Source organism: Brassica napus, chromosome C9 (genome assembly GCF_020379485.1).
Source record: "Brassica napus cultivar Da-Ae chromosome C9, Da-Ae, whole genome shotgun sequence".
In the NCBI taxonomy this organism is placed as follows: Eukaryota; Viridiplantae; Streptophyta; class Magnoliopsida; order Brassicales; family Brassicaceae; genus Brassica; species Brassica napus.
The window spans coordinates 22959289-22975062 of NC_063452.1; the positions used below are offsets into that span (position 1 = coordinate 22959289).

General features: G+C 36.1%; 1 pseudogene; it reads left to right on the forward strand.

Moving 5' to 3' along the window:
* The first annotated feature begins 7118 nt into the window (after positions 1-7118).
* On the forward strand, positions 7119-8851 carry LOC106417823 (annotated as a pseudogene).
* Positions 8852-15774: the final 6923 nt, after the last annotated feature.

Genomic DNA, 15774 nt, shown 5'->3' on the forward strand with positions numbered 1-15774 from the left:
TAGAGGTGCGATTGGTAATGCCCTAGTTCTAGTTGATTTCCATGTCTTGGACATCAAGTTAAACTTGAACTCTTCTCTACTACTTGGGAGAGCTTGCTTGTCAACAATGGGAGCAGTGTGTAACTTGCAAACCAACCAGTTGTGTCTAACACTCATCGATCATAATGCCCACTACGAACCTATTCCAGTCAAAAAGCCACATACGATCTCCAGAAGAATCAATGATCCAGGAATCATTGCAGCTTGCCAATGTGGAGCCGAGTACGAGATGGACTACTCAGTGTCGATCGAAACTCACAGTGCAACATCGATCGACAGTACCAACAGAAAATCGACCGATACAATAAAGGAAGAATCGGTCGACACTTGTCCAGATGATTGGGAGAACGACTACTACAACTCCACTATTGCCGCTTACACCAAACAAAATATGCATACAGACGAGTATGATGAAGACTATGAGGAGGAACGGGCTACTGAGTACAGAGCCATCCTTGATGGGGAATAGAAACTCCTACATCATTCCTCCTGGAAAAGGAATGCACCATCGATCAACATGACAAGATCGCCATTGATCGACACTCAACATCATCAACGAAACTGAAACCGAGCCTCGACCGACACTGCCTACTACAAATCGATCGAAACTAAAGTCAACCGTGCACGAGAAGGAGACTACTCGATTGGTAGTTGGGCAGATGAACATCACCATGTGATGTTCATCTGCCCAACTACAAAGGAGTCCTATGACACAGCTGGTTGCATAAACAAAGGCTTCATACAAAGATCTCTCCAGACAACTCAACCAACGATCGACGTTGACGTCCCAACATCGGTCGACAGACAGCCATAATTCAGCAGAAGAGCCTTTGATTTCTACAGTACTCGACGATTCTACTGGGAAGAGAAGGATGAGTATGGAGTTTACAGAGGTAATCAGAGATACGCCAGAGATCTAGATGGACATACCATTCCTGTTCACAATAAAGATATCAGAAGACTTCTGGAAAGAGCTTCACGAGATGAGCCAGCCTACATCTGTCTTCCAGAACATGCTAGCCTATTCACACAGACAAAACTAGTACCAGAGATCTACACCAAGGACAAGATCAATGAGATGTTCTATGGAGTCTGTGGTGAACAAGAGAAGAACAAATAAGCTTTCCAGATGAAACTTGATGGTGTTTACTATCCATTGAATGATAGTATCAGTTGGCTAGCTACTTGCATGGAGGAGATGAAGCAAGACATAGCCAGAATTCATCACGCCACCGGCGTTGCTCGACCTTCATCGATCGATAGAAGACAACATACATCGATCGACAAGCATCACCACACATCGATCGACAACCGCATGCCAGCATCGGTCGACGACAATCCACCACGCCCACATACGATGAAGTCTCAACAAAATTTTTACACCAGGGCAGAAATAGATCAGTTGGTAGAAGGGATCTATAGAGCTCTCGAAACTACAGAAGATAGGCTTGATGGGAGATGTGATGACATCTATTTCCCAATGGATCTTAACATTAGTGCTTTGACTTCCAAGATTGAAGCTATACAAGGGGAATTTGTGGAGATTCCGAGTTACATTGCCCGTCGACCATAAGCATCGTCATCGATCGACAGACCTAACAACAAATCGACCGACATTCATTATCGAATATCGGTTGACGACGCTACAAACCGAGGCCGGCTAGTACCAAAGAGGACATCAGACATGTCCGACACACATTACCATGGAGAGGAGATCTCAGCTGACACTTACGCCACAATTAGAAGACATCAGTTCAACCTTGAGAGTCTTAGTGAATGATTGCAAAGGATGGAAAACACAACTGCAACAATGAAAGAAAAATGGCATAGAGGGGATGAAGCAATGAGAGACTTCACTGATACATGGTTCAACAAGCGCAAAGAAGAGATTGATACTTGTTTTCCAACAAGTCCCAGTTCTCAACACTACTAGCCTAATCACCTCCAAAGTCAAGCTAAATGACTATAACAAAGCGCTAAGTGGGAGGCAACTCAATATTAGGTAATATTTATTAAGTTTTTATTAATATACTATTTATGTTGGTTTTTAATTACTGCTGGTCATAAAAAAAAAGAACCGAGTAGACGGTTGCCGCAAGTATCAACCGACGAGAAACTGTCGACATTGATCGACATAGCCTTTCCTGCGGCGACCGATATCAACATCCTTACATCGGTCGACATCCATTCCGGTCTGGTATATCGTGGATTTAACCCACTTTTAGTCATGGTATATAAGTTTAACCCACTTTTAGCCATGGTATATAAGTTTTTAATATATATTTACTACGATATAGAGTCTATTTAGAGTGGTGATTTTGGTGTCTTTTGGAACCTTTTGAGTGCAGAACTCCACAGACGTATCAGATGTCTAGCTATGGATGGATACCTTCCCACCGTTAGATTGATCCCAACTTTTGACACAGGATAGAGCTTTGCGTTATATTTCCAATGCCACCGGTCTGAGTTTAATCCGCATCTTGTAGCAGAGGTTCTGCCCGTTTAACTGAAGAGTGGTCAGTCTGCCTCGCGAGAGGAAGCAGTCGAGGAGATGAAGGACTGTCGATCGACGGTGCACCCTTGCCATCAATCGACAGTGATGCCAGAACGTGGGCCAAGCATATTTCAAGACCGATTGAAGCCCAGAAGCCACACAAAGTTACCAATATGCCCATGGACCACCATAAACCCTATTTATGTATATCTAAGCCATTGTTGACGGCTACAAGATTTCTATTATCATATTCTATTGTTTTATCTTAGGTTTAGAGAGAAGATCAACTCTCCTTTAGAGATTGATTGGAACTCCATTGGTTTTATCATTGATTTCTTGATCTATTATGTTATTCAGACTATTATTTATGTTATTGATTCTATGTTTGAGTAATCATCTTGTTAGGTTTAGGGATATCATGAGCTTAATGTCAAACTGATAATTAATTAGGATTGCTAGATTATCTATAGATCTCTACACCAGAGTGATTTGTAATACTAGGATCTGGTATAGTTAGAATAGCACGACAGTGTGACTAATTGTTTGAACCTAGAATCATAAGATAGTTCAGAGGCCCGAAAGTGCAATCAATTAACGGAACCCGAACTCTGCTGGATTTTATACCTAGGCGCATACGAGAGTTGGTCTAGGAATCTAATTGAACTTAATCGATTAGGTCGTTAATGCTTGTTTGAGGAAGCACTTATCGACACTCAGGCCATAGCATCGATCGACGCTCGCTCTAAGTCAATAAGTGACAACTGAGACTGGACTTAGACATCTGATTAGCAATTGCATGCGAAAGCTAGATTGCTTACTTATTAAAATCGAGTTCTAGAATCGAATCAATAAACCATTAGCATCCTTCAATTGTAGTTTTGAATCTCTTGATTGATAAATCCCTAGGTTTAATTATTTCTCTTAATTGTTTACAACCTCAATCAACCAATCGAACAACTACTTTGTTCACCTTGCTTTCATTCATTTACTGCTTTATAAACTGTTTGCCTAGCTTAATCTTGATTTCTAAAGTCTATTGTGTGCCCTAGCTCTCTGTGGATTCGATCCCTAATTACTACAATTGAACCTTTTATTTGAAAGAGTAAAATCACTCCTTAGGGTAATTTGAGTGATATCACCAAACCCTAAACCAAAGAATATCATGATCAATCTACATTCACTCATCTATGTTCAAAACAATTCAAATTTACTATATCAAAATTTATATCATTTACAAATCTTTATAATTACATGATTTCAAATTTTCCCCCAAAAAATTTTTTTTTTATAAAATTTATAATTATTTTTTTTATCAACTATATGAGAAGACTTCCTTGAAGTCTTACACATGACTTACAAAACCTCAGAAAACTTCTCAGAGTTATATTCGTAAAAATGAGTTCTGTTTTTTTGTTTGGTCATATGGGACTGGTTGTATTTTTACTAGTCTTTTGGATTATTTTTATATTTGATTGAAGTTTGGATATACTTCTGAGTTTAAAATCAAGTTTTGTGTCATATTTGACAAATTCGCTATTAAAATTCATTCAAATCATCAATTCAATAAGACCCCTTAGGTTTGTGATGAAAAGACTAAACTAACCATCATGAATTATTTATAAACATTTTAAAGTAATTTATAAAACATTTATAGAATTTTATAAACCCAACCCGCTCCTAAAATTCTAACTTTAAATAATAATCATTAAACCGTAAACCAAAGTGTTTAAGCATTTTTGAAAAATTATTTTGATAATTGGAAGACTAATGAATCTACCGATATGTAACAACTAATGAAAATTAAAACGGTAAGAACTCAAGCTTCGATTCCAGACTACATGGTGAATCTTACAATTCCAACGACCGTGAATTAATTAGTTAAGTTAGATGTTTTGTCATTTTATGTAACAAGTAAACAAACTTTTGCTGAACCAAAACTGAAAACCCACCATGAAATCTTATTTGATATAATTCCTTCAGTGTTTTAAAAAGAACTAGATTTCGACCCGCACACCCGTGCGGGTGTTTATTTTTATTTTTGATTCAAAATAATTATTTGTTTTTATAATTAGTAAATATATATTTTAATATTTACCATATAACTAATTATATATTATTATATTTAAACAAATTGTATCGTGAGAAGGTTTGTTGGTCGATATTGACCAAATGCTTGTGATATAGAAAAGGTTTGTTGGTCGATATTGACCAAATGATTGATATATAATAATAATTGGAGTTATCCTATTCAAATGATAAAAAAAAACAATTCTTAGTTTTTATGCTCACTTTGTAATCCGAAAAATAACGAACTAATAATATATTATTTGTTGAATTTTCATTGACTGAATATATGATAATTATATGGTTTATGTTTGCCATAGAAAGGTTAAAAATTTATAGTGGAGCAGTGTACGATTATGTTTGCCATACGAAGGTTAAAAATTTATAGTGGAGCAGTGTACAATAATAAGATGCCATTCTATTTTTGGTGTGATTCCAAATTTATAAGAGTTTGGATTCCTTAAAGGAAGAGGTGATGAATAGTTAATATTTTTAATTAATTCTGGTTTTAGTAATATTATTGAATTGACGTTTGTTTGGGTTAACTACTACGTATGGTTTGGTTAGTTATTTAAATTAGATTTAAATGGTTTGATTTAAGTGTTAAACATGGTTTAAGCTAGTGGCATAAGCTTGTAATATTTAAAGAAAACCGAGGGTTAATTTTAATTTGTACTCCAGTTTTAATAGATTAGATTAGGTTACAAAAGATAATATATCATATTTTAATTTTAAGAAAAAAGATGCAAGGGGCCAAGCAAACAAAGATTTAATGATAACAACAAAACAAAAATATTGAGTGTTACGTACAATCATTTTCAGAAGATATTGGCCTTAAAAAAAACAATAAAAAAAAAGAGAAAGTAATTTAGGAAGAAAAAAACAACAGATAATGATATCTGCTATGTGATTGGTAAAATATTGATAAATCAATTGATCACACAATTCACTGGTGTATAAAATGTTGTGTCCTGTTCTTACAAACAAAACTAGCTAATAACCCGCGTAAAGCGCGGAATGTGATTATTAGTTTCGTTATTTTTAATAAAAAGACATTAAATCTGTTTAATCTGGATATTGGTTCTGTTTTAAGTTTTTTTTTTGGTTTTTAATCTTCTAAAATATAACTATTATTTTGAATTAATATTCATTTTAGTTTATTCGGTAAAAATATTTGATTTTTTTGGTTTTTTCTGGTAAAAACCAAAAATTAATATTATTTGTTAATTTTCGTGTTATGAATTTTAGATAGTCGTCATGTCGACCAATAGTTTAATATTATAGTTTCTATAAATAGTTTAAGAAAAAAAATTATTAAGACAAATCATTTCACTACAATTTGGTCGGTAGTGAAAGAAGAATTAAGAAAAAATATTTCAACTTTCAAAAATATTAGATACTTCAATTGTGGTGAATACTTAGTTACAAAGTGCTCACATCAAGGTTTACATGTATGTGTATGTAAAAAGTATATAAAAATAGTTGACAAATATATAAAGATATTGTTAATGAATATTAAATGATATTTTTGTTCAAAATAATACATGAAAGATAAAATTAAAATTAATTTAAAATAAAAAAGGCCTTGACACTAGTCATTTTTTATATAAAGAAAATAAAATTGTATCCGTAAATAGGGGTGGGCACAGATCGAATATTTGGGTATTTGGAATCATTCGTGTTGATTCGATCTTTAGCCACCTAGATATTCGGTGACTCGGATATCCGAAATGTTTTACAATTTTAAAGAATATCCGATTTGATCCGTAAATAAAATAAAATTTTAAAATAATTGAAAATTTTAATAATAACATTTTATTACAAAAATAAAACATTATTTAACTTTTTAAATTCTAGTACCTAATATAATAAATTTAATTCATAAAAATATTGTAAAACTGATATAAAGTATAATATATAACGTATATATATATATAATTCTTTACATATATGTATATATATATATATATCTATATAACAGATCGAGTTAGATATATGTTCCTAAAAATATTGGTATTTGTGATTTGATTCTTTTTTGGATATTGTATTTTAGTATTTGATTTGTTTCGTAGAGTTACGGATATCCATATTTTTTGGTTCAAATCAAAACAGATAACGAATCGAATCAAAATTTATAAATATTTTGCTCAACTTTATCCGTAAACAATAAAAATAATATATATAGTTTGGCTTTTGATTCGTTATCTATTTTTATTCGAACCGAAAAAATCCAGAGTTTTATTGGAATCATGTATGTGAATTTTATATTTTTTTTAAAAAACGTAAAGTACATAGTATGAACACATTTATGGATATGGAATAGTGTGAACGCATTAACATACTTATTATCAAATCGTGAAGCTGTCACGTGTCTATTATAGTATGAATATATATATCTATTATAGTATGAATATATTTTTTTTTAAAACGTAAAGTACATAGTATGAACACATTTATGGATATAGAATAGTGTGAACGCGTTAACATACTTATTATCAAATCGTGAGGCTGTCACGTGTCTATTATAGTATGAATATATTTATTACTGTGCTTCTCTTTTAATATATAAGGGATAATTTGTAACTTACAACCTTCCCTGTAGCTTTCTATAAATTTCCCAAGCAAAACACTTTCTATCAAAGAATTATCTATACGATGGATCACTTAAATACAAACGTTACCGCATCCATGATCGAGGCTCTCATGAACTCTCCCTCTTCCGATTCCTGGCCGCCATTATCTTCGGCAAATCCCAGCCCAGACAGTGCTCTCCAGAAGCGGTTACAAGCTGTGTTAAATGGAACACACGAAGCTTGGACCTACGCCATTTTCTGGACACCGTCGTACTACGACTTTTCCGGCGACTCGGTGCTCAAATGGGGCGACGGAATTTACAAAGGCGAAGAAGCTGATAAGACCCGGTGGAGGAGGAGGACGGTGGCGGAGAATGAGAACCGGAGTACCATTTTGCGGGAGCTCGATGATCTCCGACGAAGCTTTGCTAGTGATGGAGGACGAAGACGATGTGGAAGTTTCGGATCCATCGTGGTTTTATTTGACTTCGATGACGGTTAGCTTTGGTAGTGGGTCCGGGTTACCTGGTAAGGCGTTTGCTACGTATAAACCAGTTTGGATTACCGGGTCGGAACTTATATTGGGGTCGGGTTGTGATCGTGCTAAAACAGGTGGTGAATTTGGGTTGCAAACCATAGTATGTATTCCTTTGGATAACGGCGTGTTGGAGCTAGGATCCACTGCAGAGATCCAACAAACCCCGGATCTTCTTAATAAGATCCGGGTCATTTTTAGTTTCGAAGGATCCAGAGATTTTTCGGGTGACCCGAATTCAAACCCCTTCCCGCTTTTCTCAACACAGTTAGATAACGGTGGTGGGTCAAGCACCGTAACCTTTAGCCCGTATCCTGGTCCATTTTATCCACAAATCCTGAATAGTTTATCTCAGGAAATAAATTTCGACATGCTAGAGGGAAATCACTCCGGCGAAATACATAGTGCGAACCGGGATGCTTATCCCGGTCAGATAAAAAACGATGACGGTCACATTGATGATTTTGTTCACTCTGACATAGAAGCTACCGTGGTGCGGGATAACAAACGGAAAAAGAAACGCGGGAGAAAACTTGCAAACGGTAGGAAAGAGCCGTTGAATCACGTACAAGCCGAGCGGTTGAGACGCGAGAAGCTAAACATGCGATTCTACGCGTTACGAGCGACTGTGCCAAACGTATCTAAGATGGACAAAGCATCGTTGCTAGGAGACGCGATTTGTTACATCAACGAGCTGAAATCGAGGGCGGAAAACGCGGAATCAAAGAAAAACGCGATTCAAATGGAGCTCATCAAACTTAGGGAGGAGATCGCTAGACGAAACGCGGACTCCAGCGTCTGTAGGGGCGGGGAAAACGCATCGGAGAATGAAACGGCTAATATTGACGTGAAGATTATTGACGTGAAGATTCTTGGTTGCGATGCGATGGTTAGGTTGGAATCGAGCAAGAGAAATCATCCTGCAGCGAGATTGATGAATGCGTTTATGGATTTGGATGTTGAGTTGAATCATGCTAGCATTTCGGTGATTCATGATCTTATGATTCAACAAGCTACAGTGAAGATGGGATCGAGAACGTACACGCCAGACCAGCTTCGGGCCATGTTGGTCTCCAAAATTAATTAGGGATATGTTTTTGAGAATGTTGTGATTCTTCTCGTAAATTTACAAACCTATACAGTCAACATTGGTAAGAATATTTGTGGTTTTAAAGATCGAGTTTGGGTTTCAATTATCTATTTATCGGGGTGGTGGTGCATCTTAAACTCCAAAATAGTATACCTCACGATCGTACGTAAAGAGAAGATTGATTTGGTCCTACGTAACTTTTTTTTTTTGTAAACTTGGTCCTACGTAACTTGAGGACACGTAAAATATTTAAAACACTAAAAACAACTAATTAAATAAGAAATAACTAGATCTTCACCCACACAACCGCGCAGATTTTTGTTTTCATTTATTTTTATATAAATATTTTGTTTTCAATTCTAAATTGATATATATTCTAATATATATGTGTCTATAATTTTTTAAATCATAATAAATTTACAGTATATTTTTTTCATTGAATAGATTGTTTCAAACTTTCACATGTATTTGTATCTTCTTCTATATATATATTTTCGGACTGTTATTTCATTATTAAAACTGTAACTATATATATAAAAATTAGTAAACTATTATTTTACTGTCATATTCAAAGAAATTGTAACATTTCACAAATTTGAAATTTTTTTAAAAAATTAAACTTTTCGTTTCATAGATTTATATTATCGAGTAAATAATTAAACATTTAGTTTTTGTTTAATTTTTAAAATAAACTATATAGTTTAAAATTTGTTTTCATTGGTTTAAGGTAGTAAAGATTAATCATTGTTAGATAATATGATTTTTTTATTTAAAAGAAAATCTTCATAATTTTAAAAGTTAACATCGACAAATATTTAAATATTTAACATATGGAGGTATAGTATTATAACATTAAATTATATATATTTAATTATATTATCTATAAATCTAATGGATCATCTATTGTTTAAATCTAATTATTCATAGCCCAATAAAAATTTCTGGTATGCTCAAAATTTAAATGATAAGATTAGATATTAACTGTAACATGATTTTTTAGAAATAGGTTCATTAGATCCATTTTTTAAAAAAATCACACATGAATGAAGGTCGTGACTTATGTTTTAATATATAAGATATTATAATATTGTTAGGTATCTAAAAGCATTCTAAAAGGATTTTGCATCCACTTTTTTTTCATCCACGTTACGTGGTCTCATAACATATATAGACATGTCCATACTTTTCTAGGAAAACTATAGATTATTGTAATTTACATTTGATAAATTGATTGAAATATACTAATTTGCGTACTATTTTCAAAAATGCATTAATATTTGGGTTTATTGTTTAGTTATTTTTTATTTGGGGTTTTAATATTTAGGGGTGAATTCGATTTATAAACTTTTATAAAAAAATTTTAAATATTTATAGATGATTTAGAAGGGTTAATTTTATCTTTTTTATAATAAACTTAAAGTATTTATGAAAATAGTTATCGTTGGACCCATAATACGTCACCAAGTCTCTTCCACGATTGTTTGAGGAAGTCAAACAATACTAACAACAGTCCGCAATAAACGGTCTCTATCCCTAAAAATAAGGAAGCTGGCGCATGACTCAAGAGGCACGTGCAACAACCTTACGGATTTGGCCGAGATTAATCGCTTATATAAAAGACAAAGTCATTACTCTAGTACAGGGGGCTCTCAGAAAAGAGGAGGGGAAAAGAAACCATGAATTATTCTCATCGTCATAAAATCAAAGCCTCCGCTCGATAGAAAGGAAGAGACAAGAGATCGCCAAGCACGAGCTCGAAGAGATCAAGAAGAAAGACCAAGAATGTTACAAGCATAGGACGATCACTCGTATTGTTTGAGTGGAAGAAAAGATATTTAATTATTTACACTTATTACATGGAGTGAAGACTACGTCTCCGTATGCGTCGAGGAACGAGCTCGTTATGAGCCCAAATAAGGATACGACCTGTCAAACACATGGTGTTTGACCTAAAGAGGTAAAAATCTCTGTAAATAAGTCTTTAGACTAATTTATCTGAACCTGAGCCGACGTCTTACTCAAGACCGATGAAGCCGATGTCTTGCTCGAGACCGATGAAACCGACATTTCTTTCGAGATGATTATAACCGAACTATGTTTAGACTTGATCCCTTGATGGATATGTAGGCAGCTCAATCCCGAGTTCAGTCACGATCCTTCCTTCTCCCGATATCTCTATGATATTCGACCTACAAATATAGTCCATTTTGGACGACTCAGACATGATTATATCGTTGTGTTTTGAGGATATCGTTGCCCATGTTATTTCTTCCCTAGTTTTTACAATCAAACACTATCAAATACTTAGTGTAGATTTTAGGGTCTACATTTTGGCGCCGACTGTGGGGAAGAGAAACGAAAAACATCCTTGCTAGGAACCCGATCTAAGGCTTGTGATCCATCTCATATGGTGTCCAATATCGCGACAAACGAACCATCCCATCACGATGACATCGATCTTACTAGATCGTAACTAGAAATGGAACACGAGATTCAGTTCCGACTTCAGCCGAATTGAATCTCTGTTACTGATAAAAATAATTCATCTCCCCGAATTTCACCGATAATGTCCTCAAACCACAAGAGACCGACGACGAGTTCTGATAGCCCGACCTCCCGAGTTTGGGTCCAGTCAAATGATCGCCCAACATGAGAGCGGTTGCTAACCGAATAGATGCATCAAAGCGATTATCAACAGAAGATGGTCTTAGAACAAAGCGAAGAAAAAGACCTTACCACAAATCGAGTAGGAATCCTAAATCAATAGATGATCAAAAGCAAGGAAGAATCTAAAGAGGCCGAAATGCAATACCTCGAGCATGTTTCGGAATGTGTACAAAAAACTAAGTACGACCGACCCTCGATAGCTCGATATATGTATTGAAGAGATGTCTAGAGATCGGAGTTCTCCACTTTCCAAAGAAGAAGAGTACGGGCTCTTAAAAGACCACTAATGTGCTCGTTATTTTCTTCACGATACGGTCACTATTTGACCAGACCAGAATCTTTCCTCCAGCAAATCAGCTCAACGAGACTTCCCATTGGAGGATGGAGAAAATCGTAAACAAACAGAAATATATTATTATGATCTCATGATAATGAGGATCTTCTTCCACCAAAAAAATGATAGTCCTATGTGCCCTGTGAATTGGTTTTGACTTCCTCTTTTTATGATGATTACACCATATCTCTCTTGGAGAAAAACACCAACAAGGAAACAAGGAATATCCACACCACCGTTTGATGGAAAGGTGACAAACAAGAATTCGTGGACCTCGAGGAGCCAAAATCGTAGACATCTTTCACTATGAAGACTTCTCCACTTCCCAAAGAAGAAGCACGAGGCCTTAAAGACTTCTTTGGTTCAACGAGAGAAACAACACCGAAGGTAACACGTGTCTTTCATTGGATTATAAAATAAAGAAATAGCCTATTCCACCACGTGATTGGTTGGACGAGAAGGAGAAAAATTTATATCAAGCCTTCAGTACGAACACATCTCTGTAGAAGGTTATCAACAAAACTCAAGGAAGGAATATAGCTGTTTCACGTCGATTGGTCTCGCTCGAGACCAATGAAACCAACGTCTCTCTCGAGACAACGAAACTGATAAAGCCGACATATTTCTCGAGACCGATGAAGGGAAACGCTTCGCTCGAGACTGAACTAATGTCTCGCTCAAGACTGATGAAATCATCCTCCCAACCTGGTGCGATCGATCATTCATTAAACCATGTATGCCTAGACGTGATTATTGACAACAAAACGATTCAGACTATTTGAGAAGGGAAGACACTCGATTCTATGCATGATGCACAAAGTAAAAATGTGTCCATATTACAACGAGAAACGAATCATATTTTCATTATAATAATGAACAAAGATACGAACTTTTCAAAGAAGAAGAGCCTGAGTCTTAAAGACCATTAGCATGTTCGCCAATTGCTTCACGAGTCAAATACGGTAACGTGTTTGGCCAGAATATAATCCTTCATCCGACAAAGCAACTCGACAAAACCAAGAATGGAGAGAAATATTAGCAGAACGATATTACTACCTTGAGAATAAGAATCTTCTTCCACTCTCTTGCCAGACAAGAGCAGGAGCTCTCATAAGAAAAGGAAGAACAACTAAAAAACCCGTCATATTTCTATCACAATGAGATGGGATCACCACTACAATAAGTTTGACGAGAGAGATTTCCCGAAAACGACATCCCAAGGCTGAAAAGCTCGTGAGTTAAAGAGAATTCCCCTCGCTCAGCAAGAGCAGCGACTTTGATGATTACTTCATTCCCGCGTAACTGAAACAATATGTTTTTATAATGGTTAAACGCTTCCCCCACCACTCGATTATTCAACGAGAAGAAAACGAGATGCATTTCTTTACTACTCTTCACAAAGAATACGTTCTTTTCTGTTCGCTGAAGATAAGAAAGTTACGAAAACGAACCCCTCATACTGATAAATGATGGTAAGAGCTCGTTTTCATATGATAATATTTACATGAACTTGATGTCTTGCTTGAGACCGATAAAGCTAATATCTTGCTCGAGATCGATGAAGAAAGCTTCTGATTCAAGGCAACAAAATCGATGTCTCAATTGAGATGATTATAAATCGAATCATAAGAGACTTGAACCAGGGTTGCTACCCACATGACATCCATGAACGAAAGATCACAAGTTTGGCAACCACGACTACAAGCACCCCTCTCTCACCTTCAAGCGAAGAAGAGTTCTCACCGCTCAAGAGAAAACATTAAAAAGATCACCATACTCCTATCATCATGTGATTGTTGGCGTTAAATGATTCTAACTATTTATAGAAGAAATATATTCAATAATTGATATTCGCCGCACGAAAAGCAAACGAGAAGTGGATATGCGTTATAAACAGACGACCAAGAAACTCTCGTTAGCTAAGGAGAGCCAAATACAGTCATGTGTTCGATGGAAGCGGTTCTCTCCCATCACGAACATAGCCCAACAAGATCTCAAGTTGATGATACACTATTTCGTTACGATCTTCCTACAACATAAGAAAATCTTCGTATTCATTATAGTAAGAGCCAAGCTCATATTATAACTAAGATAGACGAACAAGGGTACAAGTTCTTCTATCACGATCACGATGTTGAACTCGTTAACCAAAACCGATGTACCATTCAAAACCGACGAAGCCGATGGCTTGCTCAGGACCAATGAGGAAAACCTCTCATTAAAGAAAAGGGAGCTCGGAGTCATGATTAGAGGCTTCTCTGTCCTTCAACCTCGTCACCTGACTTGAAGAACTGGGGGACAACATCCCGCCAAAGGATTTAAAAAAACGGTTATTGTCAACCCTTTAACCGCCCATGTTCAAAAGGAAAGAAAAGAGTCAAGAGACTTTTCCAACAAACAGAGGTCGTGAATTAAGACAAAGGTCCCACTACGTAGACCAAAGATCAAAGAGAGACACTATTTATAGTCATATCATCTCGACGACTTGTCCTATTTGAGCGCCACCGACATAACACGATCAAGCCACAGAGAATCTCTAGGTGCTCCCGAATTTTCCATTTTACGATCCATACATTTCTATACCGTAGAAGCATCTCGACAGCACCACGATCCAAATCAGACCACCACAGCCTAAGTCTCAATAGACTGAGCAAAGATTGGATCAGCTAGCTCGAACGCGAAAGCCCACCAGTTCGCGCTCCAATCAATTTGACCGACCAAAGGTAACACAAAAATCCCTCGAGCTATCGAGCTCCCGAAACCCTAATGACGCAGATACGAACTGTATGAAACACATATCCACTATCATTAAGCAAACAGATCTTGCATCCGAGTTAAAAATAGACAGACTCGACCTCTAACGAGCTCGTGAAATACGAACGATCGACAAGTCACCCTTCTCCAATAATGGCATCGAGTTCGATCTCTGATGCATAAGCTCGAGGAGCCGAAACTGGATCTTGTTCCATGAAAAAAGCGAGTCATATGTCCAAGGAACCTTAGCAGCTCAGTGGCCGAGTTCGACTCTTCAAGAATATCGACCAACACAATTCCCAAAGAGCTGAAGTCAAGGAGCCAAAGAAACTTTACACTCTCATATCGATAGTAAGCTTTTGAACAAGCTCTTATCATGCCTCCAGAAATATATTGAGCATGATATCAAGTAGATCGAAACAAAAATACCGGAGAGGCGCGAAGAAAGCCCAAGCCTTGCATTCTACACTCCTTAAGTGACAAATCCATCCACTTCATTATGAAAAGAGCCATCGAACGCCTGACTTCAAACGATCTTGAACTACTTAAGGGGCCAGTATATCTCTTTCCGTAGAAGAAGCAAATAGTTTTTATCTATAACGAATCGTGGAAAATCACAAACAAAATCCAAAGCATCACTAAAAGGCTTCGACCATGAAATCATTTCCTGTTAAGGAAAACGATAAATCTGGACAAACCACGCAGAAATATTCTAAGATCACATATTGTCTAAACGATATTTCCAAAGAAAAGCAAAGCCGCAAGAGGCAGTAAGCACGACATGGTCCACGACGGCGTACTATGAGTTGTGCACATATCAAGTTAATAATCAACTTCTCATCAACTACACAAGGAAAAACCGATCAAACATCCAACAACATTTCTTCTCTGCTAGATCACAGTCGTTAAAACCAGAATACGCCCATGTCAGTAAATAATTATCTTTAATCTATTGACACATAAATACATTGCATCAGAGAATAGATTCTCGCATTACTTTTATAACTTATATATTATCAAATTCAAATCAATATTTCAAATCACAGTTTCATAAATAAATTTATATAACCGCAAAATGTTTTATACATTATTCTCACACTATCAGTTGCTCGAACTACTATTGAGATTCACTTTTCGGTCTCAATTGGCTCAAAATATCCTTAAACTCTATTTTCGACTTTAAACAAGCTCAAACTCGTAGCGAGTTTTACCTCACGGTCTCAA